Raw genomic sequence first — 27,897 nt, 5'->3', positions numbered from 1 at the left:
GTTACTTTCATACAGTTATTGACGTGTATTTGAGAAGCTTTTTATATATAAAATTGTCAAATAATTATATTTCTTTTTAAAAATCTATATCAATTTATCTAATTCAGTATTAAATCTAATCTAATTCAATAATTAAATCTGATCTAATTTAATAATTAAATCTAATTTTTGCTGTTTTTTTTTATGTATATTTTTATTTCATATTTACTATTTGATTATTGCATGTTGTGATTACCTTTAAAAAGAAATACAATTAAACTTCTTTTGATCAATTGTGTAAAATATTTCTTTTGTTATTATTGTTGTAATTTCTGTTGGTAATCCTAATAAATAAATAAATAAATAAATAAATAAATAAAGCTAGCAATTGGATGGTTATCCCGCCATCGGTCGGCTTTTTAAGTTCCAAGGTGGTAGCGGAACTGTGTTATTCCTGAGAGTGTGTGTGAGAGTACATCTATACTATATGGCAATATGGAGAGACTGATCTCTGTTCCAGGGGTTGCGGGCTCTACTTACGTGAGTCAAAGTGGAAAGCACAGGCATTAAGTTTTCTTCCTTAAGAACTACTATACGTATTAATCATGTTTATTTATTTTCTTACAATACTCAGACGAAGGCCCTAGTTATTTTTACTTAAGAAGGTTTCTGTTCAGTATTATTTTCATACTTACATCTCTATAAAAATAAACATTGAAAAGTAAATAAGAATAGAATTTATCGAACATAAAGATTTTTACAATTAAAAATAAAATTGTATTTCAACAATATTAGTTACATTTTCCTCAAGATCATGTTTTCGTACAATAATATGTTAAATTAACGAGCCGTATGAAGTGACACATTTTACAGAAAATATTAAAAAAAATATTATTCATTTACAATATTAACTTTAAAAGAACGTTTATTTGTTATTAATTTTAAGTAATTATTTTTCTTTTACTATAAATGGCAATTAAAACGTTGTGTCATTTAAGATTTATACTTCAAAATCATATTTCTGTGTATATTTTGCACAGATCTGAGTTTTTGCTATTTTCGTTGTACAGGCGTCGCTTTTTTACTACTTTTACTAAGAAGTTGAGAGCGTGGTATTTGAAATTCATTTTTGGAATGAAAATCCATAGAGACTATACATACTACACATATACTAACATATATATGACGCCTGGGAGAGATCACAAAATGCTATTGGTATATTTTGTGACCTATCGAAGGCATTCGATTGCGTGGACCACGGGATCTTATGAAGTAAACTTGAGTATTACGGCGTTAATGGTTAAGCTCTTAATCTAATTGCTTCATATCTATCTAATAGAATTCAACACGTATCAATAAACGGAACGAAGTCTTCTGGATCTGTGCTAAAAATGGGCGTTCCACAGGGGTCGATTCTGGATCCATTTCTATTTTAATATATGTAAATGATCTGCCATTTTATGTTAAACATACTTGTGATATAGTGCTATTTGCAGATGACACTTCTCTAATATTTAAAGTTGATAGAAAAAAGTAAAATTAAGATGACGTGAATGCTTCTTTGTCGTGAATTCAAGATTGTTTTAAAATAAACAACTTGGTTTTAAACGCCAAAAAAACCAAGTGCGTTGTGTTTTCGTTGCCTAATGTTAAGCATACAAATTATAATTTCATAATAAATAACGAGAGACTACAACCCCTACCCCTAAGAAAACTGTAGTGTCAATGATACTACAGTTTTCTTAGGGGTCAATTTGGACTCAAAACTTCAGTGGAATTCCCATTTATCATCCTTGAATGGTAGACTCAGCTCCGCGGCATTCGCAGTTAGAAAAGTACGACAGCTGACCGACGTTGCAACTGCACGCTTAATATATTTTAGCTATTTCCATAGTGTTATGTCTTACGGCCTGTTACTGTGAGGTAATGCTGCAGATATTGAGACTATATTTATCTTGCAAAAAAGGGCTATTCCTATTCTTATTCGAATAAAGCTATTTTTGATTTTGATTTTGACTTAATACATCTTGAGGGTATTTAACGTTCCGTGTAATAACACTAAATATTCTGTCGATGTGGATCAAAAAAAAACACCCGACGTGGGAAATTTAGCTTTTTTAATTTGTGTTAGCATGTTTAGTGAGATATAAGTAATAAAACCAAAAACGCGTATGACACTACACTCTTTGTCATATGTTCTACAAAACATTACATACTATAACAAATAGGGTTTGAACTAAACGAAACTGAACCGAAGCTACCTATAAAAGCGACGTTGGATAAAAGCCAATTCTTATACATAGTAATAGAATTGGGGCATCGTTTCTCATGATAATCCTTAACGAGTGTCTTGAGTTGAAAATTTATCTTCCAAAAACAATGATCCTTACAAGGATACTAAATTACCAGAGATAGATAGATTGACCTATTATCTGAACACTAAGAAACACTTTGACCTGAAACAAATATCATCATTCCAGAAAGATCGTCACATACATATTTCGCTTACACAATAAAATTGTTTAATTAACTGTCAAGTTATAGGCGTTTAAAATGTAAATTTGTTACGAGTTTAAATAAAACGATTCTTAATCATACTAAAACATCATTGAAAATGTCAAGGAAGCGATCGTTTAGGTTTTATAGCGATCCTAAAAGTCGGCTAATTGATTAAATTAAAAGTGAAATTTTTGAAACATGCAAATTATATTAACTAGATACGTCTTCTAATTTCACTTGCTTTTATTTTATAAAACATTAGTTAACAGTAATGTTAGCTGAAACAATTTTCAATCTGACTATTGCGTACTCTTTAACCTCCGCAGTCCCTTTTACCAGATTTTATATAAATTCTAAGCCTTATGTTTTACCCACAAACAGATACAGTCTGTGAATATAAAACAAAGCTGTTAATCTGGAGTAGCCTGAAGAGGAAGACACCTTAACATTACAGAAGATTAGAGTCAAATAATGCTGATCTCAAGTAGTGTTTTGCTTATCTGGTAAGAGAGGTAGACAGAGCTCCTAGAAAAGGTCGGTGGTAGGATCAAGAATGCGCTTGTGATGCTTAACGATTTTGCAGGCATTAATAAACTGCGATAACTGCTTACCTTCAAGTGGACCGTACGCTTATTTGCTACTCTAGATGTATGTGAGAAACAAACAAACTCGCTAAACTTTCTTATTTTTACTAGCACTTAATGTATTTCGACTAGAACAACCATCCAACTGCTGGCTTTCAAATACACAGGTCGAAGACGGACAGCAGCGTCTTCGGTGCGACAAAGCCAGCCCTGCGGTCACTAACCCGCCTGCGCGGTGACTATGGGCAAATTGGTGCGAACTTTGGAAGGCCTATGTCAGCAGTGGACTGCGGCAGGCTGATGTGATGTATTTTGACCGTCATTACTATGATTTAATTATTAGTCATAAAAGGCAGAAATATTTCGTAATTTTATCTCAATCGTATTCTACCCTATTTGAACTTGTACTTTTTATTTTATATAGTAGGTAATTACTGAAGGTTACAAGCATTATGTAAAACATTACCGTGACGTGGAGCCGGGTAATTACGAGAATGATAAAATACTTTTAAACTGTCAAAAAAAATCTGTTCAAAATGTAGATTACGCAAAGAAGATCGGATATCCGTCTGATTTTTTGTTTAATACTCCTAATCTTATTCTGGAAATTAATCCTCCTGCCGTGACCATAGTTGCTGTAAAGTATCCGAAATGTCGGGCACGTAAAAAAGCTAATAAACTGCGATAAAATCCGAAAAAGATTTCATTGTAATGAATCAAACTGAAATACCTCGAAATTAAAAAGGGATTCCCCTTTATGGAAGAGAAGGGTCGTGTTTTGTAAGAAAGTGCATGATAGTCTTTAAGTTCGGTACCTATTTCTTAAAAAATAATTGTATTTATTCTAAAAAAAAAACGGACTTTAATTATCATCGACAAATAATAAAATGAGAACATCATAAACGTGTAATAAATGTAATAATAATGTAAATATTCAAAAATTTAATTCAAAAACTTCTCGTCAAATCCGCTCAAATTTAAATTAAACTACTAAACAAGCATCAGGTTTAGAATAGAAAAAAGAATCATCAAAACAATACACGTAGTAAAAAGTTATCACGTAACACACATAAAAATACAGTCGAACGAAGAAAGAGAAAGGAAGAGGTTTTTTAGAAATTGCCTAAAAATGTATATGTTCATTACTGTTAATTAAATACGACTACTTACAGAAAATAAAGCTTGAGATTGGTTGCTGTAATCACCAGTTCTTTAATAGCGGGTAATGTTGATTTTTTTAACGATTGTACTCACAACATCGTTAACTGTAAACAAATTTCCACGTTACAAATTTTATCGCTAAACATTTCTTTCCTAAGAGCATTTTTTACGACTTCAAAGTGAGTGTAATTTTTTAATAGTTTTAATTGAGATATTTTAGTCGAAGAAATGTTAATACAATAACGTAAATTTGTATCAAGCGGGTATGTATTACACTCAGTGGTTTAAAGTAATGAGGGAATGATGACAATGGTAGTTCTTTTTTATTTAGTTTTATATATCTTGCAAGATTGGCAATAATGTCGATAAGTACGAAATAGGAAGATGCAAGGAAAGTTATGATTTGTTATGGCGTTCATTTTGGTTAGTCATTTGTGTTTTATCTGATATAAATAAAATATAAAAAGTTTATATTAAGTATTTTAGTTAAATTAAAAACTTTCAGATTAACATAATTTTTCTTACATATGTTGTTATTACGGAATGTTCCCAAGTAACGGACATACAAGTGCAGAAAAGTATAAATGTAACCGACTACTGCTCAGATTTTGCGGACTGTGAGGAAGGCACTCATGTTATGTGTCTTCATTATAATCCTGTAAGTTATTTAAATACGCATTTTGATAGTATTATTATTTGGCATTTTATTTCTAGTATTTTTGTCACTAGATCATATATTGCCATTTATAACGACTTTTACGTATATAATTATTGTGTTTATAATATTTCATCTGTTTATGTATCCGTGGGTAGATACTAAAAAAAAAACAACTAAACGGAATTTAACGAGATTGCTACCAAATGACGTACAAAAAGATTCCTTGATATTGTGACCAAATTTGATTTACAGATTTCATATAGATCATCACATATTCATCATCACAGAAGCCTCGCGCAGTCCACTACTGGACACGGTACCGAACTGGTTCACGCCAAAAATGGCGTGAACTCATGTGTTTTGTCTATAGTCACCATGCTGGGCAGGCGGGTTGGAGACCGCAGGATATAGATATTTTCAATCAATTCAAGTGCAGTTAACTTTTAAAAGCCCCCCTTTACCCATAATTGTATATAATTATATATGTACATACATATACAGATACATACATTTATATAATATGTATATCTTGAAAATAACATTATATAAGAATGTTATGAGTTGATTGGGTAGTTCAAATTGGTAGTTCAGTTGTGCTATGAAAAAACTTTATGTTACACAGTTAATTTATTCATTTCTATGAATAATTTAGACGTTTTCCTGTACAGAAAAGAATGATGGGTCCTGGTTGCAGCGATGCAGTTAATATCACTATAACTCCAGATTACGCGGAGCTGATCTTGGGTGTCATGAACAAGTATGTTAGTATTTTATTATTGAACAAGGAGTTAACTTAAGTCTACGTTTAAGTCTAAGGTCTCGTATTCGGCTGTCTGAAGGGCTTCTTTTAACTGATCAATTTGAAAATGGCGGTCTAATTTACTACAATTGATAAGTAACTCGCCTGGGTTGGCTAAACTGAAATGACAGGGAGGCGTCATTATTATTTTGACGCGAATTAACTATACTCGTAGAGTATATTCACGAACTAAGTTTTATGCAATGTAACTAAGTTGTTGTATGTAAGTTTTATTCATTATTTTTATTTTAAGTAATAACAATAAAATTATTAGGTTTATATACTCAAAGGTGAATACGCTTTATAACAAAAGTATGTAAAAAGTGCTGTGAATTATTTATATTCACAGTTTTTCTTATTACATACGGCTTAACTTATTTTAGGTTACCATGACAATGAGTTTCTTGACGAAAATATGAGCGTTATCTGTCTCGATAAGATAGTTACCCCGTCTCTTTTATGTGTTGGAGAATTGGACGGGGACTGATTTATTTCGGTATAAGGGATTTATATCTTAGTTTTACATCTTTGACTAGATACTAGATACTACTAACAAGTAATAAAAAAAGATGTTGTAAATGACAAAGTATTACGTCTTTCTTATTAAATTAACTAGCGACCCGCCCCGGCTTCGCACGGGCGCAATGCTGATACTAAATATACTACAGAATGTCTTTATTTATAGTGTGAAGCTAGCTTATAGCCTATGGTTATTAACATAATAACAACAACATTCAAATATGCGTCGTTAGATTACACGTTGTTACAGAATGCGTTGAAGAAATAAAGGTTCACTGCTCATTCCCCGTAGGTGATAGCGTGATATTATATAGCCTATATGTTGACCCGACTTCTTAATAATATTCGTGCCAAATTTGAAGTAAATCCATGCAGTAGTTTTTGAGTTTATCTCGGACATACATACAGACAAACAGACAAAAATTCTAAAAACTATATTTTGGCTTCGGTATCGGTTGTAGATCACACCCCAAATATTCTTTTATAAAATATTTAATGTACAGTTTTGACTTTCCTACCATTTTATTATATGTATAGATCAGATCGGCAGCATTGTTACTACTATCATTAGACATTAAGCGCATGAATTATAGAGTAATCGAGCAAAGAAAGTACAACTGTAATAATTTTAGGTTTATTAATTTTTACGAATTTGTAATTAATTGTATGACGTATCGTCGTATTGACGTAATTTCCTGATGGTGCTCCCATTTACGGATACTCCTCCGCATTTCGTTTTTTGACTGTATGAATGACTGTCTACGCCTTGTATGAATACGATTGGCTCATTGACGAAGATGGCGATGACCATGGTTACGGTGTAATATATAGGGTAATGGCACCAGTGGTCAGCCTCATAACAACTTTTTGAAGTTTGGAAAGCTGGCATTTTTATAGGATTCGTCGGATAATGAAACGTAGTACATGATTGGATTAATTGTTTATTATAGTTTTTAAACAACATATGTCAAAAACAACCTGTCTCTTTATAAAATATATATAAAAATTCAAACAAAATATGGCACTTTTTGCCAGTGGTCAGCCTCTAAAATCCAGTAATCAGCCTTGATGAACCCAGTGTTCAGCCCTTATAACTATGAATAAGCATGAGAACAAAATGAGTATTATTAATATCAAAATCAACAATATTATTTATGTCTCTCTTATTTCTTACAGCTAAATTATCAGAACAAAAAAAAAATCTCACCTAACCGAAATATTATTGCAAGTAAACAATCACAGTACTTATTTGTGTTCTTATTTTCTAGAACTTAATCATAAAAACATCAATATTTATATAAAAGATAATCAACGACATTAGTATCTATGCATACTTATATAGTATGTAAATATTTCTTTTAGGTTTAATACGCATAACACGAAAGAGAAAAAGGTCACTAGCAAATCTACTATTAGTACCTAGTAAAATCTATTTACAATCAAATAATCACAGCCATAATCTTCCTATTTTTTAAACGGTTTTATTTAGCTCACCCCGTTTGTTTTATTTTTTATTATTCTTGGGTCAAATTTAGTAATTCAAATTTCACCCTCTTCCTGTCAACCGATTAATCTGAAATTTTGTATACACTTTGGATTTTGGTGACAATACAATTATGTTTATTCATTATCATTATAAATTCAAGATGGCCGCCGCTACAAAATGGCGGATAATTTATGTTTTATTAATCCCATCAATATGGGTATCAAATGAAAGGGCTCAACAAGCAGAATACAATATACTATAAAAAATTGAAATCCAAGATGGCGGCCGCTACAAAATGGCGGATAACGTAGGTTTTATCAATCCCATCAATATGGGTATCAAATGAAAGGACTCAACAAGCAGAATACAATATACTATAAAAAATTGAAATACAAGATGGCGGCCGCTACAAAATGGCGGATAGCGTAGGTTTTATCGATCCCATCAATATGGGTATCAAATGAAAGTGCTCAACCAGTATAATCAATGTACTATATAAAATTAAAATCCAAGATGGCGGCCTCTACAAAATGGCGGATAACTTAGGTTTTATCAATCCCATCAACATGGGTATCAAATGAAAGGTCTCAACAAGTAGAATACAATTTACTATGCAAAATTGAAATCTAAGCTGGCCGCCGCTACCAAATGTCTGATAACAATTTTTTATCAATCCCACCAATATGGGTATCAAATAAAAGGGCTTGACAAGAAGAATACAGTGCACTATACAACCTCAATATTTAAGATGGGCCTTGCAATAATGAAGCACTAAATGAATTAAACAGAATGCGAAATAAAAACTAAAAACTAGAAAATAAAAATAGGTAAAAAAACTTTTTAAGTTAAACGGTTTTATGTTAAACATACATTGCAATGTTGAAGATAAATGTACTAAAAACCAAAAAATAATAAAATAGATACAGTCGTGGGAATTATAAACATATGCATAGACTAGACTAAAATAAAACCGTGGGGCACGTCAATTGTCTACAAATTATCGACTTAATGTGCGATAGAAGAATCGGTTAATTCGTCGTTAAAATAGGCAGTTGGCCTGCAGACGGTGAGGAAATTACTTACTATTTTCTTGCTCATGGAAATTCCAATAGTTATACACTCCATGTAAATAAAAGAGATGTTTCAACTAGTTTATCGTTGGACATTCACACTGCTGGCTGGCGAGGAATCGTTTCACTGCTCGTAGTTTGTCTTTAATCGACAAAACATATGATAAAAGTACTACTCGCTCACCACTATGAAACCCTAAAACTCGCTTATAATCGAGCTTGCTAGCTTGTTTCCACATTCTAGCCCTACTTATCACACGTCCATCGTTGTCGGTTGAACAACTGCCTAATTATAGTGTAACATTACAAAACAAACATTTTAATCAACGATTGTAGACAATTGACGTGCCCCACGGTTTTATTTTAGTCTAGTCTATGCATATGTTTATAATTCCCACGACTGTATCTATTTTATTATTTTTTGGTTTTTAGTACATTTATCTTAAAACATTGCAATGTATGTTTAACATAAAACCGTTTAACTTAAAAAGTTTTTTTACCTATTTTTATATATGTCTCAACTCTCTTATATATCAACGAAGATATCTATCTTGTACTCATATCTATCTCATCATCCGAACTGTTACTAGTAATTAAGATATTCATTATTTCCCGGTACCCTATACACTTAGATTTTTACCACACTTTTTTTATTTTCTTTGGATAGGGTTTCGTCAGTAGGAACTGAATCACTATCTGATGAAATGAGGCTAAACAGATGAAAGATCTATTTTCCTTTTCCTTGTTCACTTTTTATTTACTTTACTAGTGCTCACGCTTACTTTTTGACTTTGTTTGGCTGTTATTTTTTCTGCTTGTTCTTTTTTTATCATTTCCCGTTTTAATTTTCTTTCTTAGATAGAGCAATAACTTTTCCAGTTTTGGAGCAAATCATAAAACTTGTCTCATCACCATTAAATATTCTCATAGGATCATCCAGTATATCCAAAGCATCGTGTTTTTTTAAGAACTCTGTCAAGTCTTGAAACCACTTTCTTACATATTCTTCTGTTATTACTGCTCGTCCCTTAGAAATCTTTGAAAAAAGGATTTAAGCCATTTTTTTCCTGGTCTGTCATTTACGAAAGGATTAAGTCTTCCATCGGCCTTTACTATTGCTTCGACCGTATTTAATAAATTGTCAGTCTTTAAAGGAAACCCACATTTTGTTAATTTTGGACACAAATCCACCAGTGCAGCTTCTTCTGTTTTATTTAAAATGGAATCTGGACCCATTTTTCTCGGGCCTTCTGGGACACGTAGATGGAGCCAATCTTGTAGTGTGCCTCCAAGAATTCCAAACGTTCTACTAGCCTCTCTTATCAGCATTCCGTTTCGTATGGCTTCGATGGTAGAAGAGAGCTTCTCTGGAGGATAAGTTTGTCTTGGCGGCATTTTGAGCTAAAAAAATCTTCTCAGTTACTGAAATACAAACTACCTAAATATATTTTATAACTATTTGAGGCAAAACTAAAATATAGTTTATCGGGGCTGAATACTGGATCAGCAACACCTAGTGGCCAGCCGCGTAAAAATAAAATGTTTAATGCGGCTGACCACTGGGTTTTTTGTGGAATATGAAAGAACATGCCTTACTAAATTTGAAAATTTTAATTTAACGGTTCTAATGACGCCTTTTCTCGCAATTTTAAAAATAATTCAAGAACCCAGTGAACAGCCCCGGGGGGCCGACTACTGGATCTTTCATAAAAAAGTAGTACCCAATTGTCAGCGCCTAGAATATTTACGTAAATCAGCGATATTTTTATTCAAATTTAATATAATTCAATACATGAAGTAATACACAATGTCAAATTGCATAAAAGACTATCACATTTAATAATAAAACATGTTTTTTCTAACCCTTTAAGAGAACACCACGCGAAGTAAAAAATATGGCGGACATGACACTACTGCTCTTTTCAACCGCCGTCACCTGTAAGAACGAGTTTAATTCTCCCCCCTGATCCCCTAACGCACCTATCGTGTGACATATTATTCAATGAGGAATCAAAGTTTCTATTTAGGTACACGTGATTCGTTTATTCTAATTGTAGCAATATTTATGACCAATAAACGACGCAAAAGGCTGACCACTGGTTCCTGGCTGGCCACTGGTGTTGTTACCCTATATGTATACTAGCTGACCCGGCAAACGTTGTCTTGCCGCTAAACGCTATTTAAAAATAGGGGTTGATGGTAGAGGGTTGAAAATTTAGGGTTGTATGTATTTTTAATGTTGTATCATAAAAAAATAGAAATTAAAAATTTTGTCTAAAAAATAATAAAAAAAAAAATTTAGGGGTGGACTACCCCTAACATTTAGGGGGATGAAAAAAAGATGTTGGCCTATTCTCATAGATACCGGATAAGCACAAAAAATTTCATCAAAATCGGTCAAGCCGTTTCGGAGGAGTATGGCAACGAAAACTGTGACACGAGAATTTTATATATTAGATATTTAATAAGTACATTAATTTTTAAAAAAATTGTATCTGTCAGCTATTACCTAAAACATAATATATAGTCTACGTTAGGAACAGATAAATATATATGATGTACATTTGATTTATGGTGGACTGGCAAAGTAACAGATTTCTTTCTAGTGATTGATAATGCTCTTTTATATGCTTGCAGGATTCGCAGCAGGGTAACGAAGGGTATAGTCAAGGGACGGGGCGGTGTTAATTTGCCAAGGGCTTATGGAGTCTATAGATTGGTAAGTGTACGATTATAATTTTAGTTTACCCAAATTATTTCACCTTGAAAGGCATATATTAGTATGTAGATTTTGTATTAACTTATATCAAATAACCAACACAAAAAAAGTGGAACACAAGGATCACTATAACTGCATAGTGAACGAAGTTATAACAAAATAATTCCTTTACAATGATAACAGTTATTATATAGTATATTGACAAAATATAACAATTAACAGTAAAAACTGTCGGCAGTAAGAAATACTGTATTTCACTTATGTCGACGTTGAAAAAAGTTTTTGACAACTATCTCGCTGTTGAAGTGTCATCAGTCATCAAACGTACGAGAATCGTGTAAAAGAGCCTTTGACTTGTTAAAATTGAAACTTTTTCATTCGGAAAAAGCGGAAATAAAATAAAAATGTCGGAAAAAGTTCTAAAAACGGCTATAGCAGATTTTAAAATTGTTTTTTGTCTGAAATCGAACTCTTAGGAATAAAGGATTTCCTTTGATTTTCAATGCGTTCAAATGTTCTAGCATGTCCTGTAGAGCTTCTTAAACAGTTCAGATATGCAGTTTTGTTACATTAATTTTATTCCTAGACATACACTTCTAAATTACTTACTGAAAATAAAATCCATACTTCTAGGCCTTCTATTTAGTAGCGCAAATAGCAAAATAAAGATTACTTAGTCAATATACCTATAGCAATCTTCAGAAAGCATTCCATCTTACCCTATAAGATAAATTAATGATATCAAACCACTATTAAAATTTGGGTACTTCGTTGAACTTTTACGAGATTCTGATTTATATTCTCACAGAAATAGGGTTCAATGATTTTGCTGTTTATTCAACCCCATGTAACGGTCCCTTTGCGCTCGAAAAACTTAGGTTTATATTGAAAAAATGTAGATGCTCATTTTATGGATACAAGTGGAATATTACCATTAATTTTTTACTAGAGTTGGGACGAAGAACTGGCGACGTTCGCTCAAGTTTGGGCGAATCAATGTAAATTGGCGAGTGATTTATGTCGGGCTTCCAGTAAGTAAAATATATCGACAGATCAAGTAACTTAACGTTCTTTATAATTTAATGTGTTACTATTTCGTTTTGATCTATTAGGCTACTCCTATATTTATTTATTTATTATAACACTCAATTTTTTTTCTAGTTTATTGCCATCTATTCGTAAATGAATTATTATTCTTTTAAACTACATTTTCCATTTGCTTTATTTTCTTTACATTTGAGCCTATGACTTTCCCATTCCTTATTCTAAATTTTACAATTACTTATAATTTAATAAATATAGCACAGATTTCACTCCAGAGACGTTAATTTAAAATAGTAACTATATTCAGTGCTTGTTGGACAAAATCTGCAGTTTTTATAAGCGTGAGAAGAATAGCCTCTACTTCAATCTGAATTGTCACAGCTACATATTTTCTAGTCCATAAGTAAAATCTGATATGTACTCAACTTAAACGCTAAATATTAGGGCAATAATTTCTCATTGCACCAACAAATATAATTAGCAAATTATGTAGTCACGATGATTAAAATGGGATTTCCGATTACATACACATAGTTATAACATTTTATAAAACTGTTGAAACTATTGAAATGTGGGTTCCAACGAAATATTTAAGGATGATTGGTTTTATTCAAGTCGTATCTAGTTCTTTTACTATTACTGTTACTATATTATAAAAATGTATTTTCTCTTCTCTCTATAAAACTCTTTATAAAATGTCTGTCGATAAATTTATCACCACATTAGATGTAAGAGTTGGTATATCTACTCGATTTTTATTTAATAGTATTATTTTTTCATCAGAAAAGTTTCCAAAAGTCGGTCAAGCTTTAGGATTGAGTCGTTTTACGGTATATGGATGGCGTCCGATAAGTTTACCTGACTCACCAAATTCGACCACAATTACGCCTGAAAAAGTTAAATACGCTATCACATCAGTTATGAGTGCATGGTACAGCACGAAAGATCAGGTTACACCTGAAAATATTAAGGAATTTGGGGATGGGTAAATATTCTGCTATTTTATTTGTCTTTTTTTGTGCATTTGCCCTTACTGTAGATTATTTGAGATTTTTAGGTGGAGTTGCGATTCAAGATGCTAAATGTTTTTTAACCTACAAATTTGAAAAATAAAAATACTTTTTCTGGTCTTACGTAACAATAAGTAAAAAAAAAAATCATTTTCGGCAGATACTGCTTTTACACTCTTTACATTTCAGGTCGAAAAGGATGCTACAAAATCAATTCCTTCATTTGGTTTATGAAAATGTAACACATATAGGATGTGGTATATCTGCTTACAGAGAATACGTCTACCATTCAGACCACGCTCCTTTATATCATAATGTAATTATTATTTATATTAATATGAATACGAAAACTGGGCAACTTTGTGAGTAAAAAGCCTTGGTTGCTTGCATTAATATTAATGACATGACTTTGTTCCACTACTTTTTAAAATAAGAGTGAGAAGCAGAACAAGCTAGTCAATGTTTCACTGCTGTACAAATGTTTTTTTTTAAGTGAAGGTTTTTAGGAGTAGAGAAAGAGGAAAGTTTTTCACAGAAGACTACAGTTATATAATTCTGTTCTTGAGTAGTATTGTAATCCTGTAGTGAGTCAGATAGTAAGACCTTGAAGGGAGGGTTAGGGTCAGCAATGCGCTCGCAATACTGTATTTGCTTACCATCAGGCGGACCGTACACTTGTTTTCTACTCTAGTGGCATAAAAAAAATAAAAAAAAGAATAAGCTTATGAATATAGAAATCGGTCTTTAGTCCACCGAATCGCTTTAATAACCTGATATTAACAAGGTCGTAAAAAAATAATGTATGTATGTTTGTATGTTTGTATCTATGTGTTTGTGTGTGTGTGTGTACATGTATATGTGTTGTGTTTTTATGTACCTATGTGTTTGTGTGTGATTTTTAAGATTCTTAGAACTCGAAACTTCTTTATTAACTAATAATAATAGTAAGAAAATTTTTATAATTTTATTACGGGCTGCCAAATGACTTTCGGGATTTCTAAGTACCAAAAAAAAAAAACGAATGAATTTTTGACCTTTTTGTATAATGCCTTAGTACCTGGGTGACCGAGCTTAGCTCGGTATTTTTTAGTAAATCGTATTTTTGGAAATCATATTTAAATATGAATTACATGTTACAGTATTGTGTAAAAAATAATTAAAAAATAATAATGATAAAATAAAATATGAATAATGAGCAATGCGTCCTGCCTATGTTAACATACGGAGCCGAGACGTGGGGACTGGTCCACAAGTTTAAAGTCGCTCAACGTGGAATGGAATGGGCTATGCTTGGGGTCTCTCAAAGATAGGATTAGAAATGAGACTATCCGCGAGAGAACGAAAGTAACCGCCATAGCCCACAGAATTAGCAAGTTGAAGTGGCAGTGGGCAGGTCATCTGTGTCGCAGGACCAATGGTCGTTGGAGCAGACGGGCCCGGTCGGGGAGTGGAGACCGCGTCTTGGCAAACGCAGTGTGGGACGTCCTGCAGCCCGTTGGACCGACGATCTACTTAAGATTGCCGGTGTAGGCTGGATGAGGATTGCGGAAAACCGGGACGTTTGGCGCGAACTTGGGGAGGCCTATGTCCAGCAGTAGACTGCAATAGGCTGAGCTGACTGACTGACTGACTGATGAATAATATAATATTTTTCGATTTTACCGACATAATAATAAAAAATAAGAACTGGCTATTTAAATAAACCTATATATATAATACATATATAAATTATAAAAAGTTAAGGCCGTAGACGGGCAGCAGCGACTTCGGTGCGACAAAGCCAGCCCTGCGGTCATCAACCCGCCTTCCCAGCGTCCTTCCAACCTTCCAACCTTCCTTCCCAACACACATGAGTTCACGCATTTTTATCGCGAACTTGTGGAGGCCTATGTCCAGCAGTGGACTGTGATAGGCTGACATGATGATGATGATGATCAGCTATTTTCGAAAAAAAATAATAATACAAGCATTACCATGTTTTCTGCTTCTGAGATTTTAGGTTTAATTCCCGGCCGAATATGGATGTAATAATTTTATCGCGAACTTGTGGAGGCCTATGTCCAGCAGTGGACTGCAATAGGCTGGAATGATGTATATGACTAAATACAACCCAATAACATTGTTACCCATTTGCCTTGAGTATTTCAACGGATGAGCTTCTCCATTATCTAGACATTACCTTTTTTGAACTATTTTAGCAAATTAAGTCTAAGGATAAATAGTTCTGTATAATACGACCTAAAATTTCAGTCAGTTCAAATAGTATGCAACTTTTCATCGCGTTTCCAAACTGGTACTCGTATTTATAACACCGAACCACCCACACAAACAGGCTTCACTGTGAGATGCGGTTGTCCGTTGGGTTACGATGAAGATGAGGATTGCCTTTGCTATGAAAGCGGAAGACAGCTACGTAAGTATGACATAACTTCGAGTAACCTTTTTTGAGACAAAATGTGACTTACAGTTGCGAGGCGACTTTTACGCGCATCTGTTCAAAAATTCAAAATTAAATTTAAAGAAAATAGACAAAGTATCTTATTAATATAAAAAATGGATTTATTACTTTGATATTATATTATATTATTATTTTACGTTTACATAGATGTGCACAAAATGTCAGTTAAGTCGAAGATGAAGATATTTGATAATTTAACTATTCAAAATTTGATTTATCTGATAACATAAAGAAGACTGACGGACAATTCACAAACATATTTGTGACGAAGTAGCTGTCAAAATAATATTTTAAGAGTGAAATATTTTGTATCGTTTCCTTATAAAATCTTCTTTTTGATGTTTAGCATACTCTTGCAAGAATAACAACAGATGTAAGCCACCGGTCGTAGTTCTACCGATATTTTACGTGGAAGATGCACCGAAAGAACTTCGTAATTTTGGTTACGATAAAAGAAATAGGTATGATAACAAGATTATAACGATAATTTCAATAACCGTGATCTTTAAAAAAGTGTGTGTGTGAGTGTCAGCTCCGATACGCGACGGGAGTTTACTCCTTAAGTTTGATTACCGTTATGTTAAAAACTATGGTCTATTAAATAAATCAAATTATAATTAATTACGATTCAGCCTGTAATATCCCACTGCTGGGCATAGGTCTTTTTCTCCATGCAGGAGAAGAGTTTAACCCACAACGCTGCTCTACTGCGGGTTGACGGATATATTCCCTACTATGAGTTACGATCGCTATCAGGTATTTATGATAACAAATGGGACCGACGACGGCTCAATAAATCCCGAACTGGAATCAAACCCGTAACCGTCGGTGTTTTAGGCGACTACGTGTTGTTATAATTAATCAAAACATTAAATTAAAGTTAGTTACTGCTATTTCGTTATTTCACACGCTTTCAGTACCCATATTTTCTTCACATCGCGCGCAATATATCGTTTCTTAAGGAGTAAACTCAGTAAAAAATTCTTGAATTTTTTTATACTGATGTTTAGTCGAACTGATGATATATAGACGTTTGATTATAGACGTCTGCGACATCAGAAGCATCGCAAGCGCGTTGGGGACCCTACAGCCAATTCCCCAGGATCTCTGTAGGTCGTCTGTAGGAGGTGTAGGTGGATAGGTATCTTACTCACCAGAGGAACACAACACTGCTTGAGAATAACGCTATTTAGCTGTGATCTGTAAGGTACTACCCCGGTCGGGCCGCTCTAGATTTTGAGCAGGAACTTTTCCTCCTGTGCCCTACCCCAGTTAAAAATTTAATCGTACATATTATAACTGAGGTAGGGCACAGCAAGAATTTTCTGCTCAAAATATGGAGCAGCCCGACTGGGGTAGTACCTCGACCTTACAGAAGATCAAAGCAAAATAATACTGTTTTCAAGCAGTATTGTGTTCCTGTTGGTAAGTAAGGTGACCAGAGCTCCTGGGGGGATTGGGGATTGGGTCGGCAACGCGTTTGCGATGCTTCTGGTGTTGCAGGTGTCTATAAGCTACGGCAATCGCTTACCATCAGGTGAGCCGTACGCTTGTTTGCCGACCTAGTGACATAAAAAAAATATATTTTATTTTATATTGAATGGATTAGACAGATTTGTGCTTCCGAACACCAAATTAGATAATCTTTTTCTTTGTTTGTTATTATCAGGACGAGGTTTGTATAACTAAAAAGTTATAAATACATCGAAGTAGGCATTACATTGATCCTACCCCCAGTTACCAATCAGTCAGGAGCTCTGGTACCTACTCACCACAGGAACACAACACTGTTTAAAATCAGTTTTATTTAGCTTACATATGATATCCTACTTGTACCTTAATAAAAACTATTATGTAATTATTAAAGTTGCTCTGATTATGTTATTGTATAAGATTAGACAAACACAATCAGAGATAAAAGAAGATTAAGTATAATAATGTGTTTTATTTTGTATGAAATTTATTTTGTTGTGTGTTTTATTTTGTTGTGTATTTTATTTTGTTACTACATACAGATATTTTTTTTTATTTTCTATGTAGAAATAACAATGGTACATTGCTGATGAATAATAATGACCTATTCGATCGTTACGACTTAGTTAATAATGTAAGTATTTTTATTACAATAATAAAACGTAAATTATATTAAATTTAATAGATAAAAAAATAACCAATTATATAATTACATTTATTACAGCATAAAACAAACAACAAGAACGGAATGTTTAATACTTTAGATAGATATCGTAAAAGGTAAATTGTTATATAGAAACTATTATATTGTGATTTTATTATATGTAAGAAATGTATTAATTAATTTGAAATACTCGATTGTATGATGTCATAATGAATGGTGATTGGCCCGTTGGCGTAATTGGCAATTAATCTTCTTTCCAATCCAGATTTCCTAGGTAACCAGATTCTATATTCCATGGTAACCTCCAGGGGTGTATTTATTAAATTATACATCAGAATGTATATCAATCGGCTGTAACCTATAACGTAGATGCCAAGTTGCTTACCTTAGAAGTTGGTAACGTGTGTGTTTTGATCATATTTATTATTATTTACGTCTAGGAACACGGTATCGAATACAAAGTATCGATACTGTGCTCATGAGTAGTATCGAAAAGACAGTATCGTATTCTTAATAAAAGTATCGAAACACAAGTATCCATACTCCTAGGTATCGAGTACAAACACAAAAGTACTCGATACCGAGACGTATTGTTCTTCGACTTCTAAAAAAAAAGACGTCGCTTCAAATAATCGTACAAATTTCAATCAACTAAAAAAAGGTAAAAGTACTCATTTAAAACTTTCGATACGATACCTGACAAAAAGAACTCATTGATTAAAATTATCGAATGCAAAGTATCGAGTACAAAATTATCGATATCGAATGTACTCGATACCACAAAGTATCGATACTTTTTTCGTGTCCCTATTTACGACTACTTTATTAAAGCTGTATATAGTTCGAATTGTGCAAGAGAATAAAAAATACGTCGAATTGTATAATGTCCAATAAGGTAGTTTATATTTTTATAGTCTTTAGGTGGCAATGTATAACATTTTTTAATATCCTTTTTGAAGTAAGACTTCTTTACGCATGCTTGACTTGGGGGGTAAGCTGGTGAGGGAGTGACGAGAGCGTTACGAAAAGTGTGATCGAGCGAAGTTAATGGAAGTTGAGAGGGAGATATAAATTAGATGGAGCTAAAGATGTTTTATTTCAGTCGTGTTGTCTAAAGTTCACTCATTTTTCTAGTAAGGTTGACACATACCATGCCGATGTAAGACGTCGATACTTCGATATTAATAGAGGGTTGAAAAGAAATCGTCATCGGACGTTTACTCCATACCATGTTCCAAAGATTGGAAAAAGTCAAGTAAGTATTAAAAATAAATGAATCATTTCAGCCTATCACAGTCTACTGCTGGACACAGGCCTCCACAAGTTCGTGCCAAAAATGGCGTAAATTAACGCTGGGCAGGCGGGTTGGTGACCGCAGGGCTGGCCCGTTAGACGGGCAGCAGTGTCTTCGGTGCGATAAAGGCTATGGGCAAAACACATGATGATTACGCCTGCTGTGTGACTACGGTAGTAAAGAATATAGCCACCCCCGTGGGTGTCGTAAGAGGCGACTAAGGGATAACACAGTTCCACTACCACCTTGGAACTTGAAAAGCCGACCCATGGGGGGATAACCTCCAAACTGCTGGTTTTGAAATACACAGGTCAAAAATAAATGAATGTCTTAGATAAAAAGGTTTGGCACACTTATTAGTTACCTATATCATCGATACAAATAAATACAATAGGAGTGTCTGTTTGTAATAATAAAATAGTCGCTAAATGCATATAGCATGGCTGGCAGATAGCTGATATAATAGGGAATAAATAAGGCTACTTTTATTTTAGAAATTTATTTATTTTATAACTCCGCGAACTGGAAAATAACTTTTTTATTGTTAAATTCAACACGGACGAGGTCGCGGGCACGGCTAGCGATGTAATATATTATTATTATTTTTAGACGCGTCTGATATGTTAAGAGTTTTGTTTTTTTACAAGAAACTTTGTAGTTTCTCTTATTATATTGTTTTACAATTATCAAGTATTGAAATAAAATTGTATAAAATAAATTTTTAATTGACATACCTTCAAAACAATGTATAATATACAATGCTCTCATAGAATTTGCTTAAAAACTAGCTAAACCTCGCGGTTTCATCCGCGTTAATTTGAGAAAGAAAAATACTGAATTATCATATAGCCTATAAACGTCCTGGGTATTTAGTAAATAACATAATAAAAATTTTGATTACGAACCAGTAGTTTCTGGGATTTGCCCGATTGAACAAAAAAAACAAAATTTTCATCTTTATACTAGTAGGTAAAACTGAAGTGTTTGTTTAATTATTTTAAATTAGATTTACAAAATGGTAAATAATTTTTAGAGGTCAAAGCAAAGTATATTCTCAATGGCACCTATATTTGAATTATCGATTCGGAAAACTAATCCTATAAAGCATCAGAAAATTGTTAAAAGTTACAAAAAAGACGTAGCGCCGAGACGAAATTTTACCGAAGCGAAAAAGTTACTGTCTACGTATTTAGATAAGAAAAGAAGTAGCAATACATTTAATGTTGACGGAGAATTTAATGGGCACCTTCCTCAAGGACCTATGACTATGAAACCTGATAATAATCGGTATATAAGTAAAGGAGTTGAAGAGAACAGAAAAAATTATAACGGTCATCAAAATATTAACTTTGATGATCATAATTTAACCACGGTCCAAGCTGAGACTGAAAATTTTGAACTCGAAAATAAAGTAACGGATACTACATTAGTAACTCTTTTAAATAAATTAGAACTAGAGATCAGTGAAAAACCGTTGAATATAAAGGAAAAAGAAATATTTGATAGCAAAATTCGTAATATATACGGAACTGTAATTGGTAAATCGGATATTGAAGACAAATATAAACTAATTTCAGATTTTAAAAATAATTCTAATATTTATGAAATTGACAATTACTATTTAAAACCAGATAAAAAATATGTGTACAGAGATGAATATTTTGAATCAATTACGCCTAAAGATAGGTATCGCGGCTTAAGAAGGCAACTTGAAAATTATAAAATTCAATCAAATTTCAGCAAAAACAACGATAATACGGATCTAATAAACCTTCCAACATCGAATGAAAAGTATAATGAATTTGAAAATATAGGAATGCGTGATCTTAATGACGTTAGAAACAGACCTGAAACAGATTTCCGTAAGGACTTAAGTGTAAGAAACTTTTATTTGAGGAATTTTGATGATGACGATTTTATAGATATTGACAGACGAAAGTACTACGAAAATAAACTTGCAAATCTAAGGAAAAAAGTTGATTTAATGAAAGAAGATCGATATAAAAATAAGGTAATTTTTCATATTAGCCTATGAGTTTATTAAATTCTATCATTTAATAGTAAGGGGTCGTCCATCAATCATGTGGGGATCGAAAGACTCCTGCATATTGGAGGGGGGTGGAGGACCTATGGAGATATCACGTTTATTTATCGTTAAACACGCGATATAAAAATAACAAAAACAACTAACAAACATCCTGCAACCTTAATGCCTGTATGTATTTCAAGATAATTTTCTGAACATTTCAATTTAACTTTTCACAAAAAAAATTGGTCGTCTGTAATGTCGGTGTACGAACGATAGTTTTACGTGATAACGTCATAAGGAAATTGAATACTTTTAAGAAACGAATTCAATTATTATCACTGAAGAGAGATGCCAACGCTTGGGCCGATCGTGCCTCTCTATCGCTTGTTCTGTCCACTCGCTTGCACGCTCAGTTTCAGACAGAATGAGACATTTTTTCGTGAGTGCATCCGGTGTTCACCGATTTATAGCACGTTATCATGTAAAAATGCATGTGATTTTTTGGGTATGGAAGGGAGGCATTCAGTCCAAAAACTCAACATATATCATATCACCGAGGGGGAGGTAGAGGAGGTAGAGGGTTAAAAAGTCGCTCATGATTTATGGACGACCCTAAACTCCCTAGGACTTACTAAAATATATTTTTTTATTAACTTTTATATTGATCTTATTTCAGAATCCTAAAAAAAATCCTAAAAAAATAATAATAAGATTGTTGGAATTTCTGTTTCCGTAACTCAATCTCTGCCATATGTATAAAGGCTTGTTTTTTTAATGTGTTTATTTATTAGATATACTTGTCGTCCTAAAAATGTCTTCTTCGAGAAGAAATTTTGTACATTTTTTTTGTGTTTTGCGTAGGTACGTAAAGATCGTAAATTAAGACCAGTTCGTCCCACGAAACCCGTTGAAGATCAGAATAACCAAATAAGACCTAAGGAAGCATTGAATTCTTTCTACGTTGCGGACAGGGCGAGGTTCTTACACGGATTCTAATTTAAATATAATTTTAAATATAGAATTTATATAGTCCTTGAAAATAAATTTTGTACTTTTATAGATTACAAAAAAATCCAATAGAGTCTAGTTTTACATTTATGAAGTGTAAATAATTTAAATAAATCAATATTAATGTGAACATTCATTTTTATTATCTTTTGTCGACGAATGTACGGCTATCACATCTGCTTACTTTAATATATTTTTATTTTAATAAATATTTTAAACTACAAAACAATGTAGAAAATTGGTACTAAAGGTTTGGTTAGGTTGTATATTAACGGCACAGTTTATAGTAACACCACAATCACGCAGACCATAAAAGTTATTTACGGTCCGTTAAGATACGGTACGGTACAAAAACCTCATGATATGTTCGCCTGCGTAGGTCTTTCTATCAGAGTAGAGAGTAATTTTTACACGATAAGCTATGTTAAAAAAAGAATAGGAAAGAAGTTAGTTCCTGTATGATTGAAAGTGTAGTTTCTTTAGCGACTTCATTCTTTTTATAAATCAGAGGTACTAAATAAAACCACATATACGTCTACATCTACATTCTGAGTAAATTAAGATAAAAAACCGTCCGTAAAAAACAGTAGTTTAGACACAATGTAGGCTTACAACTAAACTGACAAAATATTGAATTGGATATTAATATTTAAATTTCAACGAAATATTTTAGCTTACAGTATTTTTTTTTGACTCACTTGTTAATAATATAATACGTTGATAAAATAAAAATAGACTGAGTTGTCTTTTTTTTTATGTTGTCTTTTTTTTGTCTTCTCTTTTTTAAGTTTCTTTCACTATAAAGTTATGAGTAAGAATTGGAGACGTGATTTTCGTGCTAATTGGTAATAATAACGAGTACTATATAGTACTTCAACGTATTATTTCATTTAATTCCCCTCGCTTGGATACTATTTGTATAACCTACGTCCATTACAAAGAATGGTCCTTTAAAAATAAATTTTTATATTCATTTAATGTTTAAAAGGTAGGACCGGATTTTCCCTAAGTGCTGCCGCAGGGTATCGTAAAATTGTCGCACCATTACTTAAATCTTATATCTTTCTATTATATATAAAAGAATAAAGAGTTACTTGTCTGATTCATTAACGCGAGCCGAAAACCGGAAACTGCGGAAAAAGGGAAATGTAAAATAAGAAGTATTTGAGTTTAGACCTTTTTTGAAGATTATCTGCAAGAGTTGTAGTAAAAAGGGTAGACAAGGATGACTCAAGGAAAGAGTAATGAAATTAATTGTTTATATTCACGTGTTTAGAAGGTATTAATGGATTTGTCTTTTCAAAAACATTTTTTTTTAATTTCATTATTTGACCAGAAAAATATTATTACTACTAATAATAGATAGAGATAATAGAAGAAATTTTGAGAACAAGATGTCAATACAACAAGTAATAACTATTAAATAGAAATTGTAACGTAAAATTCTTTAACTAGCTAATTTAAATGACACATTTTTATAAGAAATGACAAAAAAAAAATTAAAATTTAACAATTGTAATGATTAATAATAAAAATATATATATAACATTGAAGAAAAATACATGTAGAAAAAATTAAAATAGGAAGAAAGAAATTATAAAAAAAGAAATATATATATATATATTTAAAGATGCAGTTCAATAGTCAAGTTCTGAGAATTTGATGCCTTGAAAATGTACAAACCAAAAAACTTAATAACTTAAAATTGTGCATGTTGTTACCTATTTAAATTTAAATGTTTTAGTATAAATTTTCAAAATTCATATAATACAGCTTGAAACGTTACTTAGAAATAATATATGATGCATTTGGATTTAGAATCTTACATAATAAAAGAATTTTAATGAAGAGATGTCGATTGACTCCTACGTGTAAAGATGCCTGATGATGGTCCAATAAAGGATCGAAACGTCGCATGAATTTGCAATTAGTGGTTTGATTGGCACCTTATGTCCACTTTCCTGCGAACCGTCAAAGAATTATTACTACATTTGTAATGTCCTAAATCTAGCAATATGCATAATATAACACCTAGACTATTTCCTTACTTCAAAGCCACTTGCCTAAAACCGGAAACAAGTAATTGATATAATTAAATTAAGTAATAAGCTGAATGAGTCGATAAACGTACAAGATAACATTTTACGTTGCAGAATTTCTAATTACTTAAAGAGTCATGTTTTTTATCGTTCTATTGCGTCTAGAAATATTTTATGCATCGTTGAACATCAGAAATGTTACTTACTCCCTCTAAATAATTTTATAATAAGCAGGATGCATCTTTTTAACTGACTCCTGGGGGGATTGGGGATTGGGTCGGCAACGCGCTTGCGATGCTTCTGGTGTTGCAGGTGTCTATAAGCAACGGTAATCGCTTACCATCAGGTGAGCCGTACGCTTGTTTGCCGACCTAGTGACATAAAAAAAAATTGACTTCAAAAAAAGGACGAGACTTTTAATGCGACTGTAATATTTTATATGTGTTCATTCATAGCTTTTTACTGGGTGTGTTGATTTTGATGATTCTTTTTTCAATCGAAAGGTTGTGCACACAACAAATATATCATTTCAATTTTATGAAGATCTAAAGAATACTTAGAGTTATCCATAATAATACGCATTTAACTGATTACCTATTTTTTCGACTATTGTATTTATTACTTGTCAATGTAAATCGAAGCCGGGTTTTTTTCGTTTACGAACAAACACATATATTGTAATAATATAATTTTTTTCTTAGCTCCAGTTACCAACTTTGTATAAGGTCTTCAATCATCACTAAGCATATCATTTACGTTCGTAAATATATTTTGATTGAATGATCTTTTGATATATGTTGTTTCTAGAGGCTTTTAAGATCTTTAAAATATAATGCATTGAAGAGCTACTTTGACCTTTCATTTAAACCTGTAAACGTTAATGTTTCATATTTCCTGTTTACAATCAATCAATCAAAAATAGCTTTATTCAAATAGGCTCCAAGAGCACTTTCGAATCGTCATTTTACGAATTAAAACTTTAAAAATTAATTATTATTTTTGTAAAAGAGAAGCTACCACCGATTCGGAATGTAGATTCTGCAGAGAAGAATCGGCAAGAAACTCCGCAGTTACTCTTTTGAAAATAATATATAAACTGTGTTTTAGTACAAATTTAGAAACATGTTGCATGAAATACAGCGTCACTAAGTCCACACATCTTTATCAACTATGTAATCCTGCACCGAGTAATAAGCTTTATCTATTATTATTTTTTAAATAAAAACTTTAAATTTATACAATTACAATAAAGTATCACAATAATCAATATTATGGGTATCAAGCTGTTACGATTTTAATGACAGAAAATGAATAGTATGTATTTGATAGAAGTGGCCTAGATCTTTGGAACGAGAATTTGAACAGAATGTTGAAACCATTAAAATTTTATGATTTTGCTTAACTGTCTGAGAAAAGTTGTTTACTTTTAAAGTTACTATTATGTATTTTTATTATTATATTGCCATCGATTAATAAGATATTGGAATGGAATGGATTAAGCTCTGATCCTTCTCCTACATGGGGAAAGAGTTGTCTATGCCCAGCAGTGGGATATTACAGGCTGAAGCGAATTAGATATTTGTAATTGAACTAGCTGACCCCGCAAACGTTGTTTTGCCATATATGTTATTAACTCCCTCAATCACTCCCCCCTTATAGGTAAGGAGTGTGAAAAATAGATGTTGGCCGATTCTCAGACCTATCCGATATGCACACAAAATTTTGGTATTGTAACTAACATTATGACATGAGATATATATACATAAGATAACTTGAAATAGATACTATACATATATATATATATATATATATATATATATATATATATATATATATATATATATATAACTTGAAAAATCATTAGCTATATTAGTTTATAAAAAGTTAAACACACTATGATTTCTAACTATATATGTGGTCTTTACAATTTACAAACGACAAATTTTAATGTAAGTAAAAAGTTTTGCTTTAAAAAAAGTGTATTTTGAAACATTGAGTTGATACAAAGGATTTTAAAATCAATAAGAAGTTTTTTGTAAAGACGGCTACCGATTGAAATTGTTCATTTGAATACAACTGGAAATTGTTTTTCCTATTCGTATTTTGTAAAAGAATTACAAACTAAATAAAGTTTCTATAGACGTAGACACAGTTTAGAATATATTAATTAATTTTATTTTTACTCTGTTTAGGGTTTGCAAGAATATGTTACTTTCTTGGTTATTGTTTTGTTTAGTGTTTACTATTAAAGTTTTACACGTTCAAGGCTTTAACTAGATAATTGTAAGTTTTTAACATCATGTTGAATTCTTAGATAGAAAATTTAGTTTTAAAATGATCTGAATTTCTTAAGAAAGAGTCGACCGTATGTTAAGTTAAATATATGGATATTTTTTATGATTTTTTTTACTTTATTATAATGACATACGTCATATTCGTTAACAGAGTCGTTCATTAAGCGTATAACTCACGAAATAAGTAAGTATATGTTCATTATGCGTGTGTTGTGGGTGTCGTAAGAGGCGACTAGGGGATATCACAGTTCCACTACCACCGCGGAACTTAAAAAGCCGACCGATTGAGGGATACCCATTAAACTGCCGGCTTTGAAATACACAGGCCGAACACGGGCAGCAGCGTCTTCGGCGCGACAAAGCCAGCACTGCGGTCACCAACCTTGCCCAGCGTGGTGACTATGGGCAACACACATGAGTTCACGCCATTTTTGGCGGGCGATAGACTGAAATGATGATGATGATGATTGTATGCATATTTTTTTTATTTTGTTTTAATGTATCTATGTTAGTCAGTCAGTCAGTTCAGCCTATTAAAGTCCACTGCTGGACATAGCCTTCCCCAAGTTCGCGCCAGACATCCCGCTTTTTCGCAATCTACATCCAGCCTACACCGGCAATCTTACGTAGATCGTCGGTCCAACGGGCCGGAAGACGTCCCACACTGCGTTTACCAAGATGCGGTCTCCACTCCAGGACCCGTCTGCTCCAATGGTCATCGGTCCTGCGACACAGATGACTAGCCCACTGTCACTTCAACTTGGTAATTCTGTGGGCTATGTCGGTTACTTTCGTTCTCTCGCGGATAGTCTCATTTCTAATCCTATCTTTGAGAGAAACCACAAGCGTAGTCCGTTCCATTGCACGTTGAGCGACTTTAAACTTGTGGACCAGTCCCTTCGTCAGTATTCACGTCTCGGCTCCGTATGTTAAACACAGGCACGACTGTGTATGTATGAATGGCTGTATAATATTTGTGTGTGCAAGTAAATGCGTATTTGGTAGTGTGAGGAACGTGGTGTGAAGAAAAGGGAGGATCCTCCACCAGACGGGTGTTGTGTCTGGCAGGCACTGGCCCAACGGTTGTTGTCGGGATCTTGTATATATACT

The sequence above is a fragment of the Melitaea cinxia genome, chromosome 23 (assembly GCF_905220565.1).
Source record: "Melitaea cinxia chromosome 23, ilMelCinx1.1, whole genome shotgun sequence".
In the NCBI taxonomy this organism is placed as follows: domain Eukaryota; kingdom Metazoa; phylum Arthropoda; class Insecta; order Lepidoptera; family Nymphalidae; genus Melitaea; species Melitaea cinxia.
The sequence above is the reverse complement of the archived record's forward strand: the minus strand, read 5'-3'. Positions refer to the sequence as shown.